This window comes from Mesoplodon bidens (assembly GCF_964165515.1).
Source record: "Mesoplodon bidens genome assembly, chromosome: 9".
Classification (NCBI taxonomy): domain Eukaryota; kingdom Metazoa; phylum Chordata; class Mammalia; order Artiodactyla; family Ziphiidae; genus Mesoplodon; species Mesoplodon bidens.
This window is the reverse complement of record NC_138166.1, coordinates 103,092,985-103,116,849: the sequence shown is the minus strand read 5'-3', so window position 1 is coordinate 103,116,849 and position 23,865 is coordinate 103,092,985. Positions and strand designations below refer to the sequence as shown.

The following is a 23,865-nucleotide window of genomic DNA, read 5'->3' as shown; positions in this document are numbered from 1 at the left end:
CCCGCCCCCGGCCCCCCGAGCGGCTCCTCCTCCCCTCCTCTCCCCACGTGGCCCCTTCACACCGCCCCCCCGGGAACTGCGCCCGGGTGGCCAGGGCTGGCAGCGAGGAGGCGGCGGGGCCACGCAGGTCTTGGGTGCGGGCTGGGCGCGGAGGCGCGCTGGGGGCTCTGGGGCTCCGGGCCACCGGGAGGGCGCACCCGGCGATACTTGGGGAGGGAGCGTGCGAGAAGAGGCCCGCGATGGGGAGAGGGCGTCGGGGGCACCGAGGGAGGGGGCTGCCCCCGAGACGCCTGTCCTCGGTTCGGCGCGGGGCTGCGCTCCGCGTCCACGCGCTCGCACCGCGCGCAGCTGCAGCCCGGTCGCCCTCCGAGGAGCTCCCCCTCGTGTTTCCTTCCCAGCTTTTCTTGCCTCACGTGAAACAGCCACGGCCGAGACCCCCGGCGGACCTGCGGGTGAGCACGGGGGTGATGGAGAGCAAACTGCGGGGCTACAAGAGAGGGGGCTCGGGGGTCACTGTCTCTGACGAGCCCCCTTCCCTCCCAAACCAAGCTCTTCTCCAAAAAGATTCCTTTTCCTTCACCCGGTGTCAAAAAGAAGGCAAGGAAAAGGTCACGGAAGGCAAGAGAGGGCCGGCCTGGTGGATATGCCTTCAGAGCGACTCAAACGCTCCTGCCCGCACACCCCACGCATTTGTGTATATCGCGAGCTCCATTTTCATTTTCAACAAATGCATAACCGCCAGCGGAGGCTAAAGCATTTGTGAGGCCGGCCACTTCTCCAAAGCTTGCTCCGCGCCGCCCCCAACCCCTCCCCTGAGAGGAACTGGGAGCGGAGATACGACACCAAAGGGGCGCACGGGTCAGGGCGCGCATTCACTCCTCTTGCTGCAGTCAAACGTGCTCCAGCGCCCCTGTGTGGAAAGACACCAACTGAGCCTCGGCGCCGGGCTCCGACTCCACACCGCAGGCGGCCTGTCTGGTTTCTCCCCTCCCTTTCCCGGGGTGGATTCCTCCCTCCTGGCCTCCGGGGACTCTCTGTCCTGCTGGAACCCGCGCCTCCGTCTTTCTCGAGGAATCGGGGCGCTCTTCCTTCTAGTGTCCTCATCCCCCCCACCCCCCGTTCTCCTTGCACTGCCCTTTCCCTCTTGTTTGCAGCGCTTCCGGCTGGATGGACCTGTCCCATCCTGAGCAGACGAGGAGCCCAGACTCCGGAGGGAGGGGCCGGGTGGAGGGCTCGCACCTGCCCCGGCACTTCGCTGCCCCTTCCACTCGAGGTCGACGTGGGCATCTTCGCCTTTACTTTCCAGCGGTGCTTCTGCTCCACCACGGTTTCCGTGACCATCGCAGAAAAACGGGCGAGGCCTCGGCCACTCAGAGGGCTCTACTGCAGGCTGCCGGCCTTTGCTGGATCTGAGTCCAAGGCCACCTCCTGGCACCACTGTCCAAGCCCAGAAATCCCAGAGAAAGAGACCCTGCTGTTCCTGGTCCTAAAAATATTGCCTCTTCCCGCTGTGTCCTTAACTTGGGGGGAGAAACTGAATGCAGGTGAATAAGTCTCCGGGGAGAGGACCCCTTCCAATCCTTTCCACACTCTTCCCAAGCTCTCAACCTAGCAGGTAGTCTTGTTTTAATTAAAATTTATACCACACCACCCTCTGTTTAATCCACTGTGGTTTCCTTCCGCTAAGAAGAAAAGTGCATCTTAACCGTAGTTCGAAAACGTTTCCTTTACAGAAACTATAAAAACACGTAAAATCAGTATCTCGATAGCTGGGAGGCTCCCTGCACCACCAAAAGGCCTGTTACACAGGCAGATGTGCCAGCCACAGATCTGGGGGTGCCAGAGCATCGCTGCGCCGCTTGACTTTGAAGACAGAGGCAAAAATTACAAGGACCATAAAGCTAAACTTTAAAAGTCATCACATTTAGATAAATAGGAAACCTTGCTCTCATCCCCCTCCCCTGCCCAGCTGTGCTTTAGATCCTTGAAGCTGCCTTTCCAAACCGACTTAAAAGGAAAGCCCCCGCTGCCCGCTCTGGCATCTAGATCTGACATTTCACTAAATATAGATGCTGTGAGGGTCTTATGTACTACACATACACACATATATATGAAATATGCACGTATATATTTACACAAATTCTAAGAAGCATGATAAAACTATTTCTTGTACCAATGTAGTTTATACAAAATAGAGTATTTATATGGAAATAGTTTAGATATCATACACAATACTTTATAGATGTGTGTGTATCAAAGAGAATAGACTGAAGAAGGGAGATAAGAAAGGCACACATATCCCTCACTATTTTTTTTAACATCTTTATTGGAGTATAATTCATTTACAATGGTGTCTTAGTTTCTGCTTTATAACAAAGTGAATCAGTTATACCTATACATATGTTCCCATATCTCTTCCCTCTTGCATCTCCCTCCCTCCCACCCTCCCTATCCCACCCCTCTAGGTGGTCACAAAGCACCGAGCTGATCTCCCTGTGCTATGCGGCTGCTTCCCACTAGCTATCTATTTTACGTTTGGTACTGTATATATGTCCATGCCACTCTCTCACTTTGTCCCAGCTTACCCTTCCCCCTCCCCATATCCTCAAGTCCATTCTCTAGTAGGTCTCTGTCTTTATTCCCATTTTACCCCTAGGTTCTTCATGACCTTTTTTTTTCCCCTTAGATTCCATATATATGTGTTAGCATACGGTATTTGTTTTTCTCTTTCTGACTTACTTCACTCTGTACCTCACTTTTGAAATTATATTCTCAAGCGAGCCTGTAGGTCTTCAAATTACAATCTGGTCAAAGTTAAAAACCCTAACTAAAGGATTCAGACAAGACGATAAGCAGTTTTTATTTAAAATTATTTGTAAAGTGAAAAAAAAGCTATAAAACTCCTAAACAATTGGGGGAAGAGCTGAGGTACAGATCTGTGTTAACAGAAGCATATCTGCAAATTAAACAGGACAAATGGAGGGCAGGGGGCTGTCAGGGTGCACAGAGCCCCTCAGAGGCCAGTGCGAAGGGAAGGAGACACAAATAAAACAACCATCCGCACATGCAAAGCTTCTCGGGTGCCGTCTAGATCCAGGGCCCATCAACTGACTTAAAAAGAATCAGGCTACTTTGCTCCACCTGCACACTGAACACAACTCATTTTAAAGAATGCTCTAGGGGCTTCCCTGGTGGCGCAGTGGTTAAGAGTCCGCCTGCCGATGCAGGGGACACGGATTCGTGCCCCGGTCCGGGAGGATCCCACATGCCGTGGAGCAGCTGGGCCCGTGAGCCATGGCCACTGAGCCTGCGCGTCCGGAGCCTGTGCTCTGCAAAGGGAGAGGCCACAGCAGTGAGAGGCCCGGGTACCACTAAAAAAAAAAAAAAAAAAAAAAAAAAAGAATGCTCTAGACTTTTGAGTGTGAGTCTGTGCACCCATGTTTGCAAACGTGTATGCACTCACACAACCAGATTTGCCTTAAACTTTGATACACACATTGCAGTGTCTCTTTGGATAGACTGTCAGGACTCCGAAGTCCCAAATGCAAAGAGGAAACTAGCTAATATTTTAGGATGAATGAAGTCACGCAATTGCAGAGAATCGCAAGCGGTGGCACTGTATGGTGCATAGTTAATTCACTTATTGCCTTCAATAACCTTTTCAGAACCCCATCCTCTAAATGAGGAAAAAACCCTGAAGAGTACCAAAACTTCCCAAGGGGCACGTAAATAGAGGTGCAGCACTGCAGAAGGAAACCTGTCAATCCTAACCCTAACACTTCACTCAACCTTCAATACTTGAACATCTTGACTACACTCTATTGAAGCAGATTTCCATTCCTGCTCATTGGTTAAGTATGGGGAACTATTTTTGAAAATATTTTGTGGGTTATTTCATATTAAGATTTTAATTCCTCCATATGGCTTAAAACCCTGTTCACCGACCCATTTTTCCATCTAGTTTCATACGACTATTTATTCCCTGTTTATTAAATAAAGGTGGGAGCGTGTGTTTATTTCCCCTGAAACCAGTTTACGAAACAAATATAATTAGGCAGACGCTGCAAAATAAAGCGGATAGTCATTTTTTTTAAATGACAATGAAAGGAACTTTTTGGTCTATATGCAAGCTAAGCATTGTAAAAATACCCAAAGTATATTGAGCCCAGCAGCCTAAGCATGATTTTTATTACCCGAGAGGTTTTCTTATTTCTAGGAGAGAATTATGTCCTATAGTTTACTTCCCCTTTCTCTTGGAGGAGGAGGAGGGCAGAACCCTGCTTAAGATATTTATTCTTTTCCAAACACTGATATTTGGAGAAATGCAATGGCCAATATAGCATACTCTGACAGAAAGGCTTTCCTAAAACACTGGGCATCAGTGTTTTCTAAATATTATCACATTGCATTCATACAAATGGGGAGAACTAAAGCAAGTATTCAGGTAGCTTGAGAAAATACAGTCCTAACTACATAAATACAGAGCAAAACCTCTCTCTTGCTCTCTTTAAAATAACTATTTCTTTGCAAGATGACTACCAATACAGGGCCGCGTGGTAAGACTTCTTTACAAACAGGAAACATCCAGCACAAGAAAAAGGAATTGCCACTCCTGGCTTTAACACAAAGTTAAAGTATGAATTAACTTGGAGGTTTTCAAATTGATCCTTACAGATTAATGTGTTTGAAAGAAAAACATTTATTTTAACCCAACCAAAAGGCTTATGCTAAAATTAATACAGTTAAAGGTTGATTTCCAGCAGCACACTTCCCTGCATTTTAGTACTGAGGTTACGCATTTGCCTGGTTTTTCACACAGTTTGAAACACACGTACAGCTACCGGCCCCAGCAGTGGCTGCTCACACAGATGTGGTCCTCAACACACATGGTAAAGCTGATCTGATCGCCAAGTATGTAAAACAACCACGGATTCAACTGAGCACGCATTTTCTTCTCAGCCCACTGGGGCTGCGGGAACCCACCCTCCCTTCCTTTAGGGATCCCCTCTCATTTGTCACCTCCGCCCGTGGACACTGGACCGTGACCCACTTCCTCGTTCCTCCCATTGCTCACCCTCCTTTCTTCCCTTCCTCTTTCTGCTCTTCCGTGGCGTCTTGCTCTAGATCAGTATCGGGAGACAGTATGTTGCTTTTCTCTAAAAATTCCTTGCTGCTCTTTGAATATTCAGAAGACCTCACCTTCCACTACCAATGATGCCTCAGAAATTATCTAAATAATCACTTTCTAGAGGAGGCACCAACCTCTGTCTGTTCCCATTGTCTGGTGATTCAATTATAGCTTGCACCACGCTTTCCAAGGCGCCTAAGATTTTTAGAGCGTGAGATACAGAAGAGAGTCTGTTGTTTCTCTCTGTCCCTGGTGATCACTGGAGATCAACCATGTCATCAGCTGAAATGTCTTCATTCATACATCACATGTTATTAGATTAAAATGGAAGCGACTCCTGCTCTGAAATGCCCCCAGAGCTTCTTGCCTTTCACACCAGGCACTTCCCTGGGTCCAGTGAATTAAGTGGAATCTGCTTCCCTTTAATGTTAAGGTGACATTAACGAGCCTCTGCAATTCAGCGCCTCCCTTTCTTTAACCAACAGAGGTGATGGCTGTGTTCTGGAAGAAGAAAAAGCTTTTATCTGCTCTCTCTTGTGACCCATGGCGGGCATTTCAAAGGACCAGTTCTGGTTTGGCCATAACACTAATTGTAAAACAGGCCTGGAAGTACAGGGCTTAGACTCCCACTTGTTTTAGGTTTTGCCTTTTTTTCTTGCATCATGTCCTAAGAATCCAAAGGGGTCCTTAGGTTTTCACTGGAAAGGATCAATGCAATAGAAAAGAAAAGATAGAAGCAGGGTCATTCAAATGCAGGGTCTTATTCAGATAGTAGAAAACAGAGCTGGCGCTGATTCATTCATCCTGCCTTGTAAATTCTACTCAAACACAGGCCAATGGAAGTCGTTACAGAAAGTGAAAAATCTGGATCCACTAGAAACCACTCCAGTTATACGGAACAGAAGGGGATATGATGTATTCCTAGAATGTACGGCAGGACTGAAATTTGGGGGAGGCTGGGTGTGCGGCTGATTTAGTCCACCGGCCAGAAACAGCATAAGAAGGTGAGCTAAGCCCCGGGGACTGGCGCCCAGGTCCATGAACCGCGTGTTCCAGTACATCCTTGCATCTGCCTTCCACACACAAAGAGGCAGGAGAGAAGAGGACCTCCTCTACACAGCAAAGAGCGACAATGAGATGCCTTAGAGAGTCAGGGCCAGAAGCCATCCCTGAGGCAGGTCAGGGAGGGGGAAGGGCCACCTGCTTCCCGGACATCTGTTCGGTCAAATCTGCAAAAGTCTCTTAAAAAACCCTGTCGCTCTCCATCTTAACCCCGTGTCAAACCCTGGCAGAATTAAGACCATTCCTTTGAGTTCAGACATTGTCTGGAATAGCATCAATAAAAAATAATTAGGAAACAACAGAGAACTGAGTGAAAAGAAAAACAAACAAGCCTCAGCTATGGCACAAACACCAGAAGACACACCACCCTTTCAAGTGTGTAATGGGGCAGTTCCAGCAACAGCATCCTCTTCCAAAGGCACAAGGCCACAGCTGGATACATGACTACATCTCCAAGACGTGAGTTTCTGTGTCCTGATGATTCATCTTTAAGGTAAGCCACTATTCCCATATTCAGAACTGTGATGAACTGGAATGTTCAGAAAATATCCGCTCACCCCGGATGCCTTTTTAGCTCCACTTCTAGCAGGACTGTACGGCTTGCTTTGGCCAATGGAATGTGAATGGACCTGATGCAGGCAAAGGCCGTCAAGGTACTTGCATGACCTGGCCGACCTCTTGCCCTCACTCAGGTGACCCACCCTACAAGAACATGGCCTGGGTAGTTGCAACCACTTCAGCTTGGCCTCCAGAACAAACACGCTTGGAGAGACTTGAACCCAACCCACGGTTTGGAGTTAAGCTCAGGGATCAGGGACCACAAAGCAAAGCCACCCAGCTGAGCCCAGGGCAGACCAGATATATCACAGTTGACCAACAGAAATGTGAATCTTGATCTTATGTAAGCCATGGCATTTGGGATGATTTGTCATACAGCATGCTTGCATCATGGTATATGTCACGTTCTAACTCACTAAAACTAAAATCAAATCTACGCATGAAAAATGGTATAGCTAATGTCAATGTTTGTTGTAAGCATTTTACTTATTTATTCAGTAAATATTTGAATGCCCACCATGTACCAGCCATTGTTCTGTTTTATGTGCTAGGGATGAGATGAATAACTAAAATGAATACAGTTCTGGCTTTCATACAGATTACAGTCAGCCCTCCTCTCAGTGGATCAGGGCTGATGCTCTAAATTACCTGGCCGTATTGATAAGCCCTTCCTTTTATGAAAAGATGTAGTTTTCTCAATTTATTGCTCATTTTGGTACATTTACAGCCCAGGTAGTTTTATTAGAAAAAGACTGTTAGAAACCTAGATCACAAACGTGTTCATAATAATGCACTAGTTATCTATTGTAGGAGCACAAAGCAGCATTTTCAACGCAAAAGCACAGTGGCTCTCAAAGAATTGTCCCTGGACCAGGAGGGTAAGCATCATCTAGAAATTTGTTAGAATGAAAATTCTGGGCTCCATCACAAATCTACTGAATCAGAAACTCAGGGAAGGGCCCAGCCATCTGTATTTTAATAAGCCCACCAGGTAATTCTGATGAGCACTCAAGGTTGAGAAACAAACACTGCACTAGAATAATCACTAGAGCATTTTTCTAAAAGGCAACCAAGGTGAACTGAAAGATTCTCAAAATGTTTGCTGGTTCTCAGGAAATGGCTCACCCATTTAAAGTATTGAATAGAGATTCTCCAGGGGGTAAGAATTTTTCCAGAATGTACAAAGGCCAGTCTTCCTCACTTAAAAGGGGGTTATCTTAGCAGTTTATTCAAAGTCAAAATAGAATAGAGACCAGGCGATCTTTTCAGGACATTTTAAGAATGCTGTTTCACCAGTGAATTGAGATGTTTAAGGCTCATCTCAGGAAGAAGGTAGTGGCGGAAAGGGAATTGACAAAGCAGACACCAACGATATGGTCAAAGCTAAGATACCATTCCTGTTGGGGCTTATCTCAGAGAGACTTTGATTTTGTACCTTAGCAGACAGCCTCTCCCATGTTGCCTGAATATATGTAATTTGCCAGACAAACTCTGCAGAATTTCAAGAAAGAAAGGACCAGTAACTTTCAAAAATTGATTTCATTAAAAATACTCAGTGCCTCTGGTTTAGCCTCATTGCTTTTTTAATGCAATAAAAAAAATCTTGATGTGAATTAAAAATCAATGAAGTTAATAAACATGTTGAAGTTGAAAACCAACTTTTACGCACTTAATTTTCCTGAATCTACTCCTTTAAGACACATTAAAATGTTCAATACAAAACCCATTTTATTTTTCACCATCACTTAAGATTTCTTCCAAATTCCCACAGAACGTACAAATTTTAAAATAGACTGATGCGACTTTTTATGGTTCAATAGTTTTTCTTGAATTTTAACACGTTCTCTGACCCACATGCACACAGTTAATATTTATGGCTAACTACCAATGTATACACACAATAGACCCTATGAAGCATGGGACCTCACCCAGGGGAAGAAAATAAACGTCAAGCCTGATGCTCTGTGTCGTCACATAGCCTTGAGCAAATGCAAGAGCTATCAATGCAAAACCTGGTTCTTGCATATGGGTGTGTCAGATGTGAGATGCAGAGAACTCTCATTAACGAAAACAGATTATATTAGGGCAATAAAACTGGAATGAAGCCACTCATTGCTTCACGTGGGTAATTCAATTCACTCTGCACTGTAACTCTATCAAGTCCGCTGCTGTACCCATCTCTGAACAATTTCCTTCTCGTAAAGGGGAGAAACAGCCTTTTCTATACTACTAATTGCATTTCAAATCATTTTAATTTGGAGCTCAAAAAACGTAATTCTCCTAACAATTGCTTCTATTTATATATTTCTTGACAGGTAAACAAAAATTGCCCATTGGCTAAATAAATCCATGAGTCATATAAGCCTGCAATTTGAACAGAGTTTTCCTCACTCACAGCAAAACCAGCATTGACTCTCTGCTCCAATAGGCTGCGGTGGGTCTCATTCATTCCTCCGATTGAGCTTGAGTCCCTGACGGGTCCCATCACCTCATCCTTCGAGTGGCAGCCATAATCCCCACCATGACTTTCTTTATAAGCCAACAATAAACAGAACCCTCTCAATCTTCATGAGAAAGGATGGATACATTGATGCTTTCAAGGGACTCTGAAGAACTTCTTAGCCATCATATGGTAAAACAAGCAGCAGCATAAGGCTCTGTGTACATCTCTGTTTCAGCATCCCTTTATTCCTCTCTCTCTGAGACCTCGGTTCAACTCTGAATGAGATGTAAATGGTTGGTTGTGATCTAAATGAATTTTGAGTTTCCAAGTTGAGCTATTCAAATTCATAAGAGAAATATCTTTCTTGAGTACTTAATGTACTCAAAGAAAAATAATTTACAATTATTAAATCCAAATATACTGTGCAATAGAATAGAAAACTCTTGATCATGCTAAGATAGAGCGTAGTGCTTCAAATAAGTTACCGACTTATATCAGACCCTCAGGTGGGATACTTGTAGCATGACGGGCACTCTCACGGAAAACCTTGGAATAGGTACTAGTCTAACCTTATACCCACTGATTACATCTGCATTGTTGTGTTTTTTTTTTTTTTTTTTGCGGTACGCGGGCCTCTCACTGTTGTGGCCTCTCCCGTTGTGGAGCACAGGCTCCGGACGCGCAGGCTCAGCGGCCATGGCTCACAGGCCCAGCCGCTCCGTGGCATGTGGGATCTTCCCGGACCAGGGCACGAACCCGCGTCCCCTGCATCGGCAGGCAGACTCTCAACCACTGCGCCACCAGAGAAGCCCTACATCTGCGTTTTACTGTTTTCCCATGATATAATGTAAACTTCAGGACCTGAACTTAGCAGATAGCTACTGATGCCCTGACAAAGCAGGCAGTCTGCTTGGATTTACCCACATGATGAAAAACAGCCCCTTGATACGATGGCGCTTCAGAGAGCAGACCGAGTCAGTGTTTAAGCCACCAGTCCTGGCTCTCCGCTTCTGACTTAAGTGGAATGATGGTGATTTCCTGCACCAATTGGCACAGCTCCAGGGAGAGGTTTAAAGCAAGTGATCCACGGACTCTTCCATCTCCCTTTGCTGTCAATTATCTTTGAGGAAAGAAATCATCATCCCTAAGATTAACACAATTCTGGTTTTTTAGCTCCTGGAACCATATCGTATCATTTCCGTGTGTGATACTGGTCAGATTAAAGAGTTCCACAAAGACGTACCCTATTGTTCATTTACTTAAAAAAAAACCCTGGACTTGTATTACACTTTATACTGGGAAAAAGCTGGATTTTATTCATTAAATTAGTGCTTTGGAGAAAGCCAAAGCTTTTCTGTTTGTTTTCCAGAGGAAATGACAGGAAACTTTTCTGTAAGCATCTTCTTACACACACGTCCTTCACTCTCAGTGGTGAGAACTGCCAGTGTATTGCCTTTCGTTCCCCGAAAGTGACACCCCTATCCCTTCTCACTTTCTGCCCATCAGTATAGAATTTCTGTCCTCACATTTGTCTACTTGGCTAAAGAAATGGATAAAGTTTTATGGGCGGCATTGGACAGATTTTTTTCCTCTCAGATAGAAGACAGAGGTATGAAGAGGGACCTCCTCCCTGCCCCCCAGCACTGCCCCTCCAGTTTTCCATCTCTGAACACATCTGTGTGAGGATCGGAAGGTATGGAGCAACTGCAGCCTCTCTGTGACAATGAGAAGAAGGTCAAATGCTTCTGCACTGATACAAACCCAGAGCCCCAACGGCATGGAGCCACTAAACAAAACTCAGAACAGCCTCCCAATTAGAAACCCCTGTGTTAGCTCCTTTCAGTCAGGAATAGTTACGTAGCCCAAAGTGTCCCCAACAGATACAATCAGACCCCTGGCTCTTCCTCAACGGCTCTTTGCATGAGGAGAATTCACTAAGCATCAGTTTTCTCATCTACAGCATGAAGATGATGAGAGGCTATTCCCATCAGCTTTACCTACAACACAGGGCTCCTGAGAGATTCCAATGCATTATTATTACAGGGGAAACCCAAAACTTCTTATATATACCTAACCTTTGGTAGAATGGGGGCTGCCCATAGTTCATACTCGACAAAACACATCATTCAGCTTTTTCATCTGATTTTTTCTTGTTATTGTCTATGATCCTGCATTTAGACATCTTGCTGATTTTGACACATTCTTCCAGCTAGAGTATTTGAAGGAAAATGTACTTCCACTCTCGAAAGCCTCATGGATGTGAAGTGAGGAAACATGTTCCGTGAGATATTCTCTATCCAGGGTTCCTAAAGCCACAGAGAAGACCAGTGTGGGTCCAAAACAGGGAGGGGAGAAGGGAGGAGAGAGTCGTTGCTTTACCAAATTAAACAATAATAACAGAACTCTTAGGCTGATCAGCACTCTATACTTAACATATTGTCCAATATGCAATGTCATTACCTCAAAGACGCTCCTAAGAAGCAAACCTTGACTTGGCGTCAGAAGAGCCAGTTTGGAACCCACTCAACCAGGGCAAGTTGTGCCACCTGCAGGCTGGGCATGTGTCCAGAGCACTAGGAATCAGAGTAGGAATCAAAAATACAAGTAAAGGTATTCCAGCTCCAACAGACATACAGAACTTTGCACTCAGACTATCTGGGAAGAAACTTAGTTCAGCACACATACATGTTTTTAATACTTTACAGAATGAAGGTCTGGAATTTCCTTTTGGGATTGCATGTGGGAGGGGCAATGCCTTTGCATCTTTAATCCAGCCTGCAGAGGTGGTGATCCCTAAAAGTTGGTTGAATATAAATTTTGTTCCATGTTTATCAGTCTCCTGTTCATCAAAGGCAAGGACCACTAATATTTCAGATAATTTTCTTTTTTTCTTTTTTTTTTTTTTTAACAGAACTCAGAGTTGAGGGAAGAAAGCATGAAAAACAGGCTTATAAAGTATGTTGCCTTTATCTTGCAGCCCGTTTTTTGATTGTTTGGACCTTGCGTGTTGTTTGTTTTTGCCTCAATCCGGGGGAAGGAAAGAACACGAGGGAAATAGACAGAGACGTTTCTCTCTGTCTCCTGGGTCTCTCTTTCACTCATTTCTTCTCATAGCTTCTCTCCCCAGTCCTTCCACACCAACCCAGTGCCCTTGTGATAGAAGCCCTGTCATTCCAAAACAACTCGGCAGATCCTGTTCCCCCACAGCTTTTTATTTCGATGACCCTTTGATGCATTCAATCAACTGCAGAAACAAAAGCAACACAACAAACAACAGAAAAGACAAAGCAAAACAAAACCAAGAGTCCTGTGAATGTGCTGGTTTTGAGCACACGGAGAGCAGCGCAGAGCTTGACGTTGCCGCTTGGGGGCGCTATGGGAGTTCAGAAAGGCAAGCTGTGCTCGGCCCTGGATGACTAAGGGCGGCCCTTCATTCTGATCACACCATCTCCGCGTTCAACTGAGCACAGGAAATGAGGCAGCCTCTTAGAAGACTTCTGTTTCCTATGAAAAGGAAGTCTGCTGTTATACGTTTTCATGCCTTAAATCTTTTACATGCTTTCAGAAAACTAAAATCGAGTCGAAAATGAACCACAACTCTGTCTTTTCATTTGTTGAAGATTCAGATATTCTGGGGTGGGGAGGGAGAGAGGGCATATGAATGTGCTACATTCCCATTCATCACGGAGGACAGCTAGGTCAGAAAGATGGTTTGTGTACCAAGAATTTCATGGTTCAGAAGAGGTCCTGGATCACCTTTGGTCTTTTTTATCCACTGGGGCCTCAGTGTATGCGATACCAAACTGGCATGAATGATGTGTCAGAGCAGCAGGGGAGCTACTGAGAGGGGGTGATGGACTGGATTATAAACAAGCATTATTTGGCCTAGACTGGCTTATTCCACCTATCACTTTCTTCTTCTCCCCTCCTCCTCTCCCCCTCCTTAAAAAACATAAAAAGAAGTCCAGAGAGAAGAAGCTCTGCTATGATAGCTGACACCCTTCCCAAAACGACCTGAAATAAATTCAGGACCTTGGAGAACAGCCTTACAATGGTCACGGCTGCGCAAGTCTTCATGGAGAATATGAATTTTATCATCTTTGAAGTTATTCATTAATTTGGAAAACACAGCGTTACAATTTATTTATTTTCAGTCAGATTTTAAAACATGCATGTCTTAATACAAACTTGCAATGGATTTTGGAAGCTAGGACATCAATAGGTCCACTGACACCTGCAAATGAACTTTGAATTTCTTTTGTAAACTTTCAACCCATGAAGGGTTTTGTTGATTATTATTAATAATAATAATCGATTCCATTGAAGGGGAGCTGTTTTTTTTTTTTTTGCAGTACGCGGGCCTCTCACTGTTGTGGCCTCTCCCGTTGCGGAGCACAGGCTCCGGACGTACAGGCTCAGCAGCCATGGCTCACGGGCCCAGCCCCTCCGCTGCGTGTAGGATCCTCCCAGACCGGGGCACGAACCCGTGTCCCCTGCATCGGCAGGCGGACTCTCAACCACTGCGCCACCAGGGAAGCCCCAGTTTCCAATATATTTTACATACATCATCTTATTTAATAATTTTAGAAGTCCTGTGGTGTTGGTATCACAGTCTAAGGGCTACATTATACAGGAACATCTCCACTAGATTTCTGTCCACTTACTTCCGTCACTTTGATGAGTCATGCACTAAAGCACATCTCAGGAAGATGTGAAATTGAATTTCCAGATGGCACAATCATAGCTTTACTTCAAAGCCCAGCTCAAAAGGCACTCCATCCAAGAGGTCATCCCATGATTTTTTAGAAGTTACTAATCGTCTTGCTGAACCCTCATAACATCTGTAAGTACCTGCCTTATAAAACACACCACTCTCTATCTTGTGCTTTTCATTCATTTATTCACCCAACACACATTACGGAGCATTAATATGGCTGACCATGTCTTATCTCCCCCATCAGAAATTCCTTAAGAAGAAGATATGGGTTGATTAAGGTTCATGCGAGGAACTCTGTGGTATACAGAGAAGGTGCTCAAATTAGAGGGAAGTTCACTTAAGCCCCACTTTTCTGCAGAGTCTGCACAGAGATGGTCTTCTGGAAGATACTGTGTTGGAGTCCGTTGGGAGATGCTCTGATTGGTGACTGCTGAGACACCCCAGTGATATGAGGATGCTATATTTCACAATAGCGTTTTTCAGAAACTATGGACCATAACCCACAGGTAGGCCATGCTCATTATGAAATTAGTGTATGATTTTAAAGAAGAATTTGAAAAACCTTCCACATTGTGTGTGCTTTCCTCCTGCAGACATGTTGGGCTCCTGCCCCAGAGTACAAGCTCCTTGAGAGGAGAAACTGCTTCCATTGCCCTCACTGTTCATACCAGTGTCTATCACTGTGCCTGGAACACTGGACATGAGCAATGAATATTTGTCAAAGGAATGAATGAAGCTAAAACAACAAGAGTAAAATCATGGTAGACAGGGACTTGCCTGGTGGTCCAGTGGTTAAGAATCCACCTTCCAATGCAGAGAATGCAGATTCGATCCCTGGTCGGGGAGCTAAGATCCCACATGCCGTGGGGCAACTAAGTCTGTGCACCACAATTACTGAGCCTGCACGCTCTGGAGCCCACGAGCCTCTACGAAGAGCCCACACGTTGCAATAAAAGATGCCGTGTGCCGCAACTAAGACCCGACGCAGCAAAATAAATAAATAAATAAATAAATAAATAAATTTTTAAAATCATGGTAGGAAAAAAAACATATGATCATCTCAATAGATGCAGAAAAAGCTTTTGACAAAATTCAACACCCATTTATGATAAAAACTCTTCAGAAAGTGGGCATAGAGAGAACCTACCTAAACATAATAAAGGCCATATATGACAAACCCACAGCAAACATCATTCTCAATGGTGAAAAACTGAAAGCACTTCCTCTAAGATCAGGAACAAGACAAGGATGTCCACTGTCACCGCTATTATTCAACATAGTTTTGGAAGTCCTAGCCTCGGCAATCAGAGAAGAAAAAGAAATAAAAGGAATACAATTTGGAAAAGAAGAAGTAAAACGGTCGCTGTTTGCAGATGACATGATACCATACATAGAGAATCCTAAAGATGCCACCAGAAAACTACTAGAGCTAATCAATGAATTTGGTAAAGTTGCAGGATACAAAATTAATGCACAGAAATCTCTTGCATTCCTATACACTAATGATGAAAAATCTGAAAGTGAAATTAAGGAAACACTCCCATTTACCTTTGCAACAAAAAGAATAAAATACCTAGGAATAAACCTACCTAGAGAAACAAAAGACCTGAATGCAGAAAACTATAAGACACTGATGAAAGAAATTAAAGATGATATCAACAGATGGAGAGATATACAATGTTCTTGGACTGGAAGAATCAATATTGTGAAAATGACTATTCTACCCAAAGCAATCTACAGATTCAATGCAATCCCTATCAAACTACCAATGGCATTTTTTACAGAACTAGAACAAAAAAATCTTAAAATTTGTATGGAGACACAAAAGACCCCGAATAGCCAAAGCAGTCTTGTGGGAAAAAAGCAGAGCTGGAGGAATCAGACTCCCTGACTTCAGACTATACTACAAAGCTACAGTAATCAAGACAATATGGTACTGGCACAAAAACAGAAACATAGATCAATGGAACAAGATAGAAAGCCCAGAGGTAAACCCACACACCTATGGTCAACTAATCTATGACAAAGGAGGCACGGATATACAATGGAGAGAAGACAGTCTCTTCAATAAGTGGTGCTGGGAAAACTGGACAGCTACATGTAAAAGAATGAAATTAGAGCACTCCCTAACACCATACACAAAAATAAACTCAAAATGGATTCGAGATCTAAATGTAAGACAGGACACTATAAAACTCTTAGAGGGAAACATAGGAAGAGTACTCTTTGACATAAATCACAGCAAGATCTTTTTTGATCCACCTCCTAGAGTAATGGAAATAAAAACAATAAACAAATGGGACCTAATGAAACTTAAAAGCTTTTGCACAGCAAAGGAAACCATAAACAAGAAGAAAAGACAACCCTAAAATGGGAGAAAATATTTGCAAACGAATAAACAGACAAAGGATTAATCTCCAAAATATATAAACAGCTCATGCAGCTTGATATTAAAAAAAACAAACAACCCAATCCAAAAATGGGCAGAAGACCTAAATAGACATTTCTCCAAAGAAGACATACAGATGGCCACGAAGCACATGAAAAGCTGCTTAACATCACTAATTATTAGAGAAATGCAAATCAAAACTACAATGAGGTATTACCTCACACCAGTTAGAATGGGCTTCATCAGAAAATCTACTAACAACAAATGCTGGAGAGGGTGTGGAGAAAAGGGGACCCTCCTGCACTGCTGGTGGGAATGTAAACTGATACAGCCACTATGGAGACCAGTATGGAGGTTCGTTAAAAAACTAAAAATAGAATTATCATGTGATCCAGCAATCCCACTACTGGGCATATACCCAAAGAAAACCACAATTCAAAAAGACACATGCACCCCAATGTTCACTGCAGCATTATTTACAATAGCCAGGTCATGGAAGCAACCTAAATGCCCATCAACAGACGAATGGATAAAGAAGACGTGGTACATATATACAATGGAATATTACTCAGCCATAAAAAGGAACGAAATTGGGTCATTTCTTGAGACGTGGATGGATCTAGAGACTGTCGTACAGAGTGAAGTAAGTCAGAAAGAGAGAAACAAATATCGTATATTAACGCATATATATGGAACCTAGAAAAATGGTACAGATGAACCGGTTTGCAGGGCAGAAATTGAGACACAGATGTAGAGAACAAACATATGGACACCAAGGGGGGAAAGCAGCGGGGGGCGGGGGTGGTGGTGGGATGAATTGGGCAATTGGGATTGACATGTATACACTGATGAGTATAAAATTGATGACTAATAAGAACCTGCTGTATAAAAAAAATGTGATCAAATGTATCCTATTGGAATGAAGCAAAAATAGACCATATTTACTGTCTAAATTATATAATAATTTAATGATATTTAGCATCTATTGCAGATGTATTTATTATTGCAGATTGTATTTGCTTTATCAATGTCTTTGCTCCGGTAATCAAAATAAAATAAAATAAAATAAAATCTGAAAAAAATCATGGTAGACAAGTCCGGGTTGCCTATCATATATCAAAGATCCATTGAAGCAAGTTTATATACTCTTTCCCCGAATTTATCAATATGTATTCCGGGGGTGGCTTGTAACATCTTAGATTCCCAAGGGAAATAGAGAAAGATAAATAGTTTGATATTAATCAAGCAAAACATCTGAGTATATGTGTTATCAAGACAGGTTTTGACACAATTCATTAAGGAAACACGCTTAGGGCACCAGGGCTGGGCAGCCACTTTGCCTCCTAGTAGCCTTCATGTATGAACAAGTCTTCCATCCAGAGGAGGCTGAACAGTGTGAAGAGGGAAAGGGCTTTCATTAGAGATTTTTATTTTGTTTTAGTGGCACGGCAATTTATCTCTAAGAAGCTAATAAAAAATGTATTCTAGAGAAACTAATATTGCACAATGCCACTTATAACAGATATTAAATCCCCCCAGTCTGGTTTATCTATCCAAAATGGAATTAATACCATTGATAAGAAGGCAATGTAATATTTCTACATTATGAAATTGATTGCTTTCTTATATATACTAGTGGTGTCAAATGCTTAAATTAGTTATTCACATACCTATTCATCTATGAAGTCACTTTTAAGGACTAAGTGCTATTGTTAATTATAGCAACAGTGATTCTTAAAAAAAAACCTCTATAAATATTTGCTTGAAGGGCTACCTGTGAACCTTGGAAAAATACATGTGGTTTCAGGCCAGAGCCTTTGGATAAGGCTGCTGTGTGGTCCTAGGAGACTGGCTATTGGCTTTAAACAGTGATTCTGTCTCAGTGAACACTTGAGAATACTATCAGGGAAAATGAATTTGCAGAATGTAAACAGACTGAAATTTTTCCTCCAAGGTACCTGCCAGGGTCAAAGTTGGTCACAGTCAACTACCTCTCTCCTCTCCGGTGCCTGGAAACGCTGTTTTTCTACGAAGTCCAAAGCTGCTCAAACACAGCTTACTCCTGATATTGCAATAACATGATTCTTCACTGAGCCTAGGGATTTCCAAATGCCTGCATTAAGATGCACAGATCTAAATCAACCTTGACCTGGAAAGACTAAGAAAGACACAACAAAATAACATTATAGTTTTGAATATTATTCTCAAATCAATTGTTTCTTGCCTTCCTTTTGCCTTGGGATATCATTTCTGCTGAGATTTCTGATGACCAGGCACGCACACCAAAAACATGCCTGTTGGGTTCTAGGTCCCAAGGAACATCACCTCCTCATTGGAACATACATCATGGATGAGTGGTGCAAACGTGAGTACCAAGTTGGCACACGCCTGTCATCATGCCACCTCACTACACGTAATTGGTCTTCCACAGACACTGAAGTATAGCAAGTGACAAACAGAAATTCCATTTCCTGGTGGAAAAATATCTCCTTGCTTGAATGAGTAGAATACCTGCAATGTAGGGAAGTCTGTTCTGTTTCTAGTCCTGATTCCTGAGGAGGGGTAAAAATGATGCCCAGGGATGACCTGCACCTGCACCATCCAAGCTGGCACTCTTTCCCCATCTCACCCGGCCATGAATAATGAAGCCACCACCGGATAACTCCACAAATGGCAGATTAAAAACCCTAACCCAGGGCCTCCAACTTGCTGTAGACAATACATTTGAAACTCAGCTCCTTTAAGTTTTTCATTGGAGAAAGTAGAGATTTAACAGCTATTTCAGAGGATTATTAAAAGGATTAAGTAAACTTCTTATATGATGTTTATTTTAACACACACACACACATCCATGCACTTTCCATCAGTCTCCCTGGTGCTATACCATGATTGTCCTTTCACTGGGTGGTTCAGCCAATGGGTTCATATTTATAAGACAGTCTACTCATTTTTCAAAGACTTTATGTTTGCCAAGTTCTCCAACATCAAGGAGAGTTCCTCTCCTATTTTCATCAATGTAGCTAATAAATACATTGTACTGAAGATGTAAAAAAAGGGCAAATGGTGCCAAAATGGTCTATGGGAATAATCTTTGTGGTATCTGTGGATGAGACAAGATTAAAAAACATTCAGTCTGTGCCTGTGCTATAATTTTGAGCTTCTTGACACTTTTACGTCTTCCATATAGCCTTTCTAGGTGTGTTGATGTTGACAAATGCTTCTCTGGATAAAAGTGTAATGCTAGAATATCAGTACATACAGATGGAATTTGTACACCAGCAGCTGGATGTCTCAATCCTCTGGTTTTACTACCAGCACCACAAGTAATTCCTGCAAGGAAAATAAAATATTTTCTGTACTTTGATGAGGGGTAGAAAGGAAATTAAATTACTAGTGTATGGGAGACATCACTTCAGGCCTGTGTTACTGGTTCATGATCTGTAATGAATGAAATTATTCACATAATTTAACATTGAAAGCCCAAGCGACTATTGTATTTTTGTATCGTTGCTATATCTGAAAGGTGATGAATGCTAGAGTGTACCTTATTCACTTTACTTATTTATTTTCAAGTCTTAAAGTAAACTCATTACTTGACCACACCATGATTCTTCTCTAATGGAGCATTTTCACTCTCTCATTAAGGTGGTGTAGAAGAGTATAGTGTCCACTGAAGCCTAACAATGAGCTAGTGAGTGATTTCTCCACAAAGGAAGGGTGTAGACTGTACCCCCAAAATGTAGACCCCAGGAAATACCCTTAAGGTTGAATATCTTAGAGCACAAAGAGTTTGCTGGTCTAGGGGTCTCGGGATTGGGTGAGACGAATGCTCTAGCAGGAAACCAAGATCTAGAAACAGGTCAAGTTGAAGCTGCGGACTCTGGCCATTTTGTATATGTTTTAGCTTCAGAAAAGTTCAGTTCTCTCAATTTGGATTGGATGGGTGTGGGACTTTGAATTCAACCAGTGTTTAGGACTGATCAAATAAACTGATGGATTAATCTTCTCAATTTTCTACTGGTTGAGTCTTTATGAGACAAAAGCAGCCTTCAAGTATGTCGACGATAGAAGGGAAAGAAAAAAAAAAAACCAAAAGTGAAATTGAAGTGAACCACCAGTGCCAAGATCAGTGACGGGAGATGCAACCAATGCCCAGGCACTTGCAAGGATAACTTATTTGTCCTTGGCTGGTTTCACACCTTTAGATCATTTGATGATGGCATTATGTTTACTGATGATTGCTGCAAGAATGGATTAGTAATCTGTACTAATAAAAAGGGAAGGGAAGTGTTGGATTGCTGAGCAACGCATGTCAAGCTCCAAAAAAAATTGTCTTAAGTCAAAAGCAGCGCAAAAGAGGAACCACTGATCTCAATAGCCACACACACACACACACACACACACACACACAGAGAAGGAAGGAAAGAACGAGGGAGAAAAAAAGGGGGGAAGGAAGACCCATACATTTGCTTCTGGGGCCCTTGGCCTTGGTGAAGGGCATTGCGGCACCAGCAGTGGTATGCAGGGGTGGCCTAAAGGCACAGTGGGGTCTGGAGCCGTAAATGTGGTATATGCTTCACTTCCTCACCTGTAAGACCTTAGACAAGTCTCATGTCTTTCCCTGAATCTCAGCTGCCTCATCTTGGAGCAAGGGGTTGGAACAAGGGCATTCTTAAGGTTCTTTCATGCTGTAAACTTTATAAAATATACTATCAGAAACAGAAACGCCTTTCTTGCTTTGAAAGGATCTGAGCAGGTACACCTCTGTTGTTAGATAAAATAACAGATTGTATAGTTTCTGGGAAGGAACAAATTTAGCTTGACAAGAGTTATACAGAAAAAAGCGGTGGATTTAGTTGGCCCCACACTTACCAAGTCACATTTTGGTACAGCTGTAAACACGATTACTACAATTGTAGAGTTCACATCATTCATTGTAATCTTCTCAGTGACCTTTCTACCAATATCACCATGGTAGAAACAGTCCACTAGCGGTCTTTATGAACATGTGCTGTTTTCAGACAGAGAAAGACAAATATCATATGATATCACTTATATGTGGAATCTAAAAAAAAGATACAAATGAACTTATTTACAAAACAAATACTCACAGACATAGAAAACAAACTTATAGTTACCAAAGGGGATAGTGGGGGGAAGGGATAAGTTAGTTTAGGATTAACAGATACACACTACAGTATATAAAATAGGTAAACAGTAAGGGCCTAGTGTATAGTACAGGGAACTATACTCAATATCTTGTAATAACCTATAATGAAAAAGAATATATATATATATGTATGACCAAATCACTTTACTGTACACTTGACACTAACACAACATTGTAAATTAACTATACTTCAATAAAAAAAGAAAAAACTGTGCTGTTTGATGCATATAAATGAACTCTAATTAATTACATTCAAATTGCAAAGAGGTCTAGAAATAATATCATACTAAAGTAAATTGAAAAAGCAGCCATTTGTAATAAACATTGCTCGTTCTTGTTTGTACAGGAATGAGCACCAAGTAAAAAGAGGCATTGTGAACCAGTATGTAGGATATATGTCAAGATCCTGTTAGTTTCCAAAAAGAACTATGATCTTGAAAGAGATCTTTTTTTTTCTAGAAAATTAATCAACAAAGAACTATGGGCAACTGCTGGTTTAGCTGTGGAATCACTTAAGGTGACAAATACAACCACACCAAAGGCACATGGAGATGAAGGAGCTGTAGGTACAAGGTCACCTCTTCATGAGAAAGATTTAGAGCCTCGCAGGAAACCCTCTGACCCTGTGGTCAATATAAAGAACCATCACTCCTCAACCAGCTGTGAGGCCATCACGGTCAGGAGCGCTTTTTCACACTGAACTTAAATAGGAATGAGGATGCTGGAGGGGCTTTGGAGATGACTCAGCTTGACCTTCTTTGTTCGGAGACAAGGAAACAGTTTCAGAATGCAAGAGACTTCTCTGCAGAGTCAAATAACATTGCAGAGGAACAAAAAAGAAAAGAAAAGAAAAAAGAGAGAAAGAGAAAAGAGAGACAGAGAGAGAAAACAAACGCTTTCTTTTTTCTTCACTGCAGATTTGTAGATATTCTAGGGACAAAGCAGAAGGAAGACAACTATGCTGTATGTATTTATTTTGAAAGTTATTTGAATGAGTCCATAGCATATAATACAGTAGTTAAAATCAAACTGCTTAGAGTCCTAGGGCCAGAGTCCCTAGATTTCAGTTTCTATCTCCCTCACTTATAGGGTCTCGGGTGAGTGATTTAATAACTTCGGGAGCTAATCCAGGGAAATGACTTCCCACACAGGAACCCACTCCAGTTAGCTGTGATTAGCAATATTACTGGTTACCCTAGGACAGCGTCAGAGATACAGCCCTGCACAAGGCAAAGAAGAGTTAATTGTTCCACACAACAAAGTGACCATTTGGGAAGACGGTGTAGATAAATTTTGAAGACAAAAAGGATGGAGGCTCTAAGATTATGTGAACAGAGAAGATAAGGAAAATGTCTCTTTACCACAGAGATTCTAGTTCTTTTTGTCTCTTTAGAGACAAATGAGACAAAAAAGTGACCCCTACGACAATCTGACAAAGCCTATGCTTCTTTTCTCAGAATCTTATATTTAAATTCATAAAATAAAATACATCAAATTATAAAGAAAACTCATTATTTGGAGATACAGGGTTTTTTGGGGGAGGGTTTGTTTGGTTTGGTTTGGGTTTTTTTGGCCATGCCTTGAGGCTTGAGTGATCTTCGTTCCCCGACCAGGAATCGAACCCAGGCCCACAGCAGTGAAAGCACGGAGTCCTAACCACTGGACTGCCAGGGAAGTCTGGAGATACAGTTTTAAAAATACAAAAAATACAATGTATTTATACTTGTTTATTAATGATTCACAATGTAATACCTTTAAAACGTAGGCAGTTAAAGTAAATTTTTGTTTGTAATGATGTATTAGTGCAATGGCGGTTTTGGCTGAGTTAAATTAATAACATTTAACTGTGGATGTCTCTGACAAGGAAACATCCCCATCAGGTTGGATATACAGTTCTGACTTTTTTGTTCTGATGATCATAGCAATGGAACTCCTGTTTTGCAAAGAGACATGATCAGAAATAGGATGAAAGTTTTTATAACTTGCTTCATAAGGAAAACTTATTCTGGACTCCAGAAACACTATGTTCTCCAAAGGCTTTTGAGTTAAATGCCACCATGAAGGCAGCTGCTGGAAGTTTTGTGGCTGAAAGGTCTCTGGGCCTAGAAATTCTGAGTCTGACCAGTGCCACTGTCTGGGGGTCTGCCCACAGTCCCAGAGTACAGGAAGCAGGGGTGAGGCAGAAGAGAGATGGCCCCAGGCTGAGCAACTCCAACCATTCTCCTGCTGCTGGCCAGAGACAACCCAGAAAACTGCCCCCATATAATCAACCTAAGCCGCCCCTATTGTGCACAACTCATCCCAAGCTCACCCGTGTGCTCTTCCACACGTACTTTGCTTCTAATAAACACTATCTCTATTTCATAACCTTGGCCTCTTTGCTGAATTCTTTCTTCAA

At 42.6% G+C, this 23,865-nt stretch overlaps 1 protein-coding gene across 2 annotated transcripts in view; it reads right to left on the bottom strand.

Moving 5' to 3' along the window:
- The window catches only part of DPP6 (dipeptidyl peptidase like 6), a gene marked incomplete at both ends in the record, with an annotated part of 1,069,187 nt that overhangs the window by 811,276 nt on the left and 234,046 nt on the right, over positions 1–23,865 (bottom strand). The gene's annotated exons all lie outside the window — the stretch shown is intronic.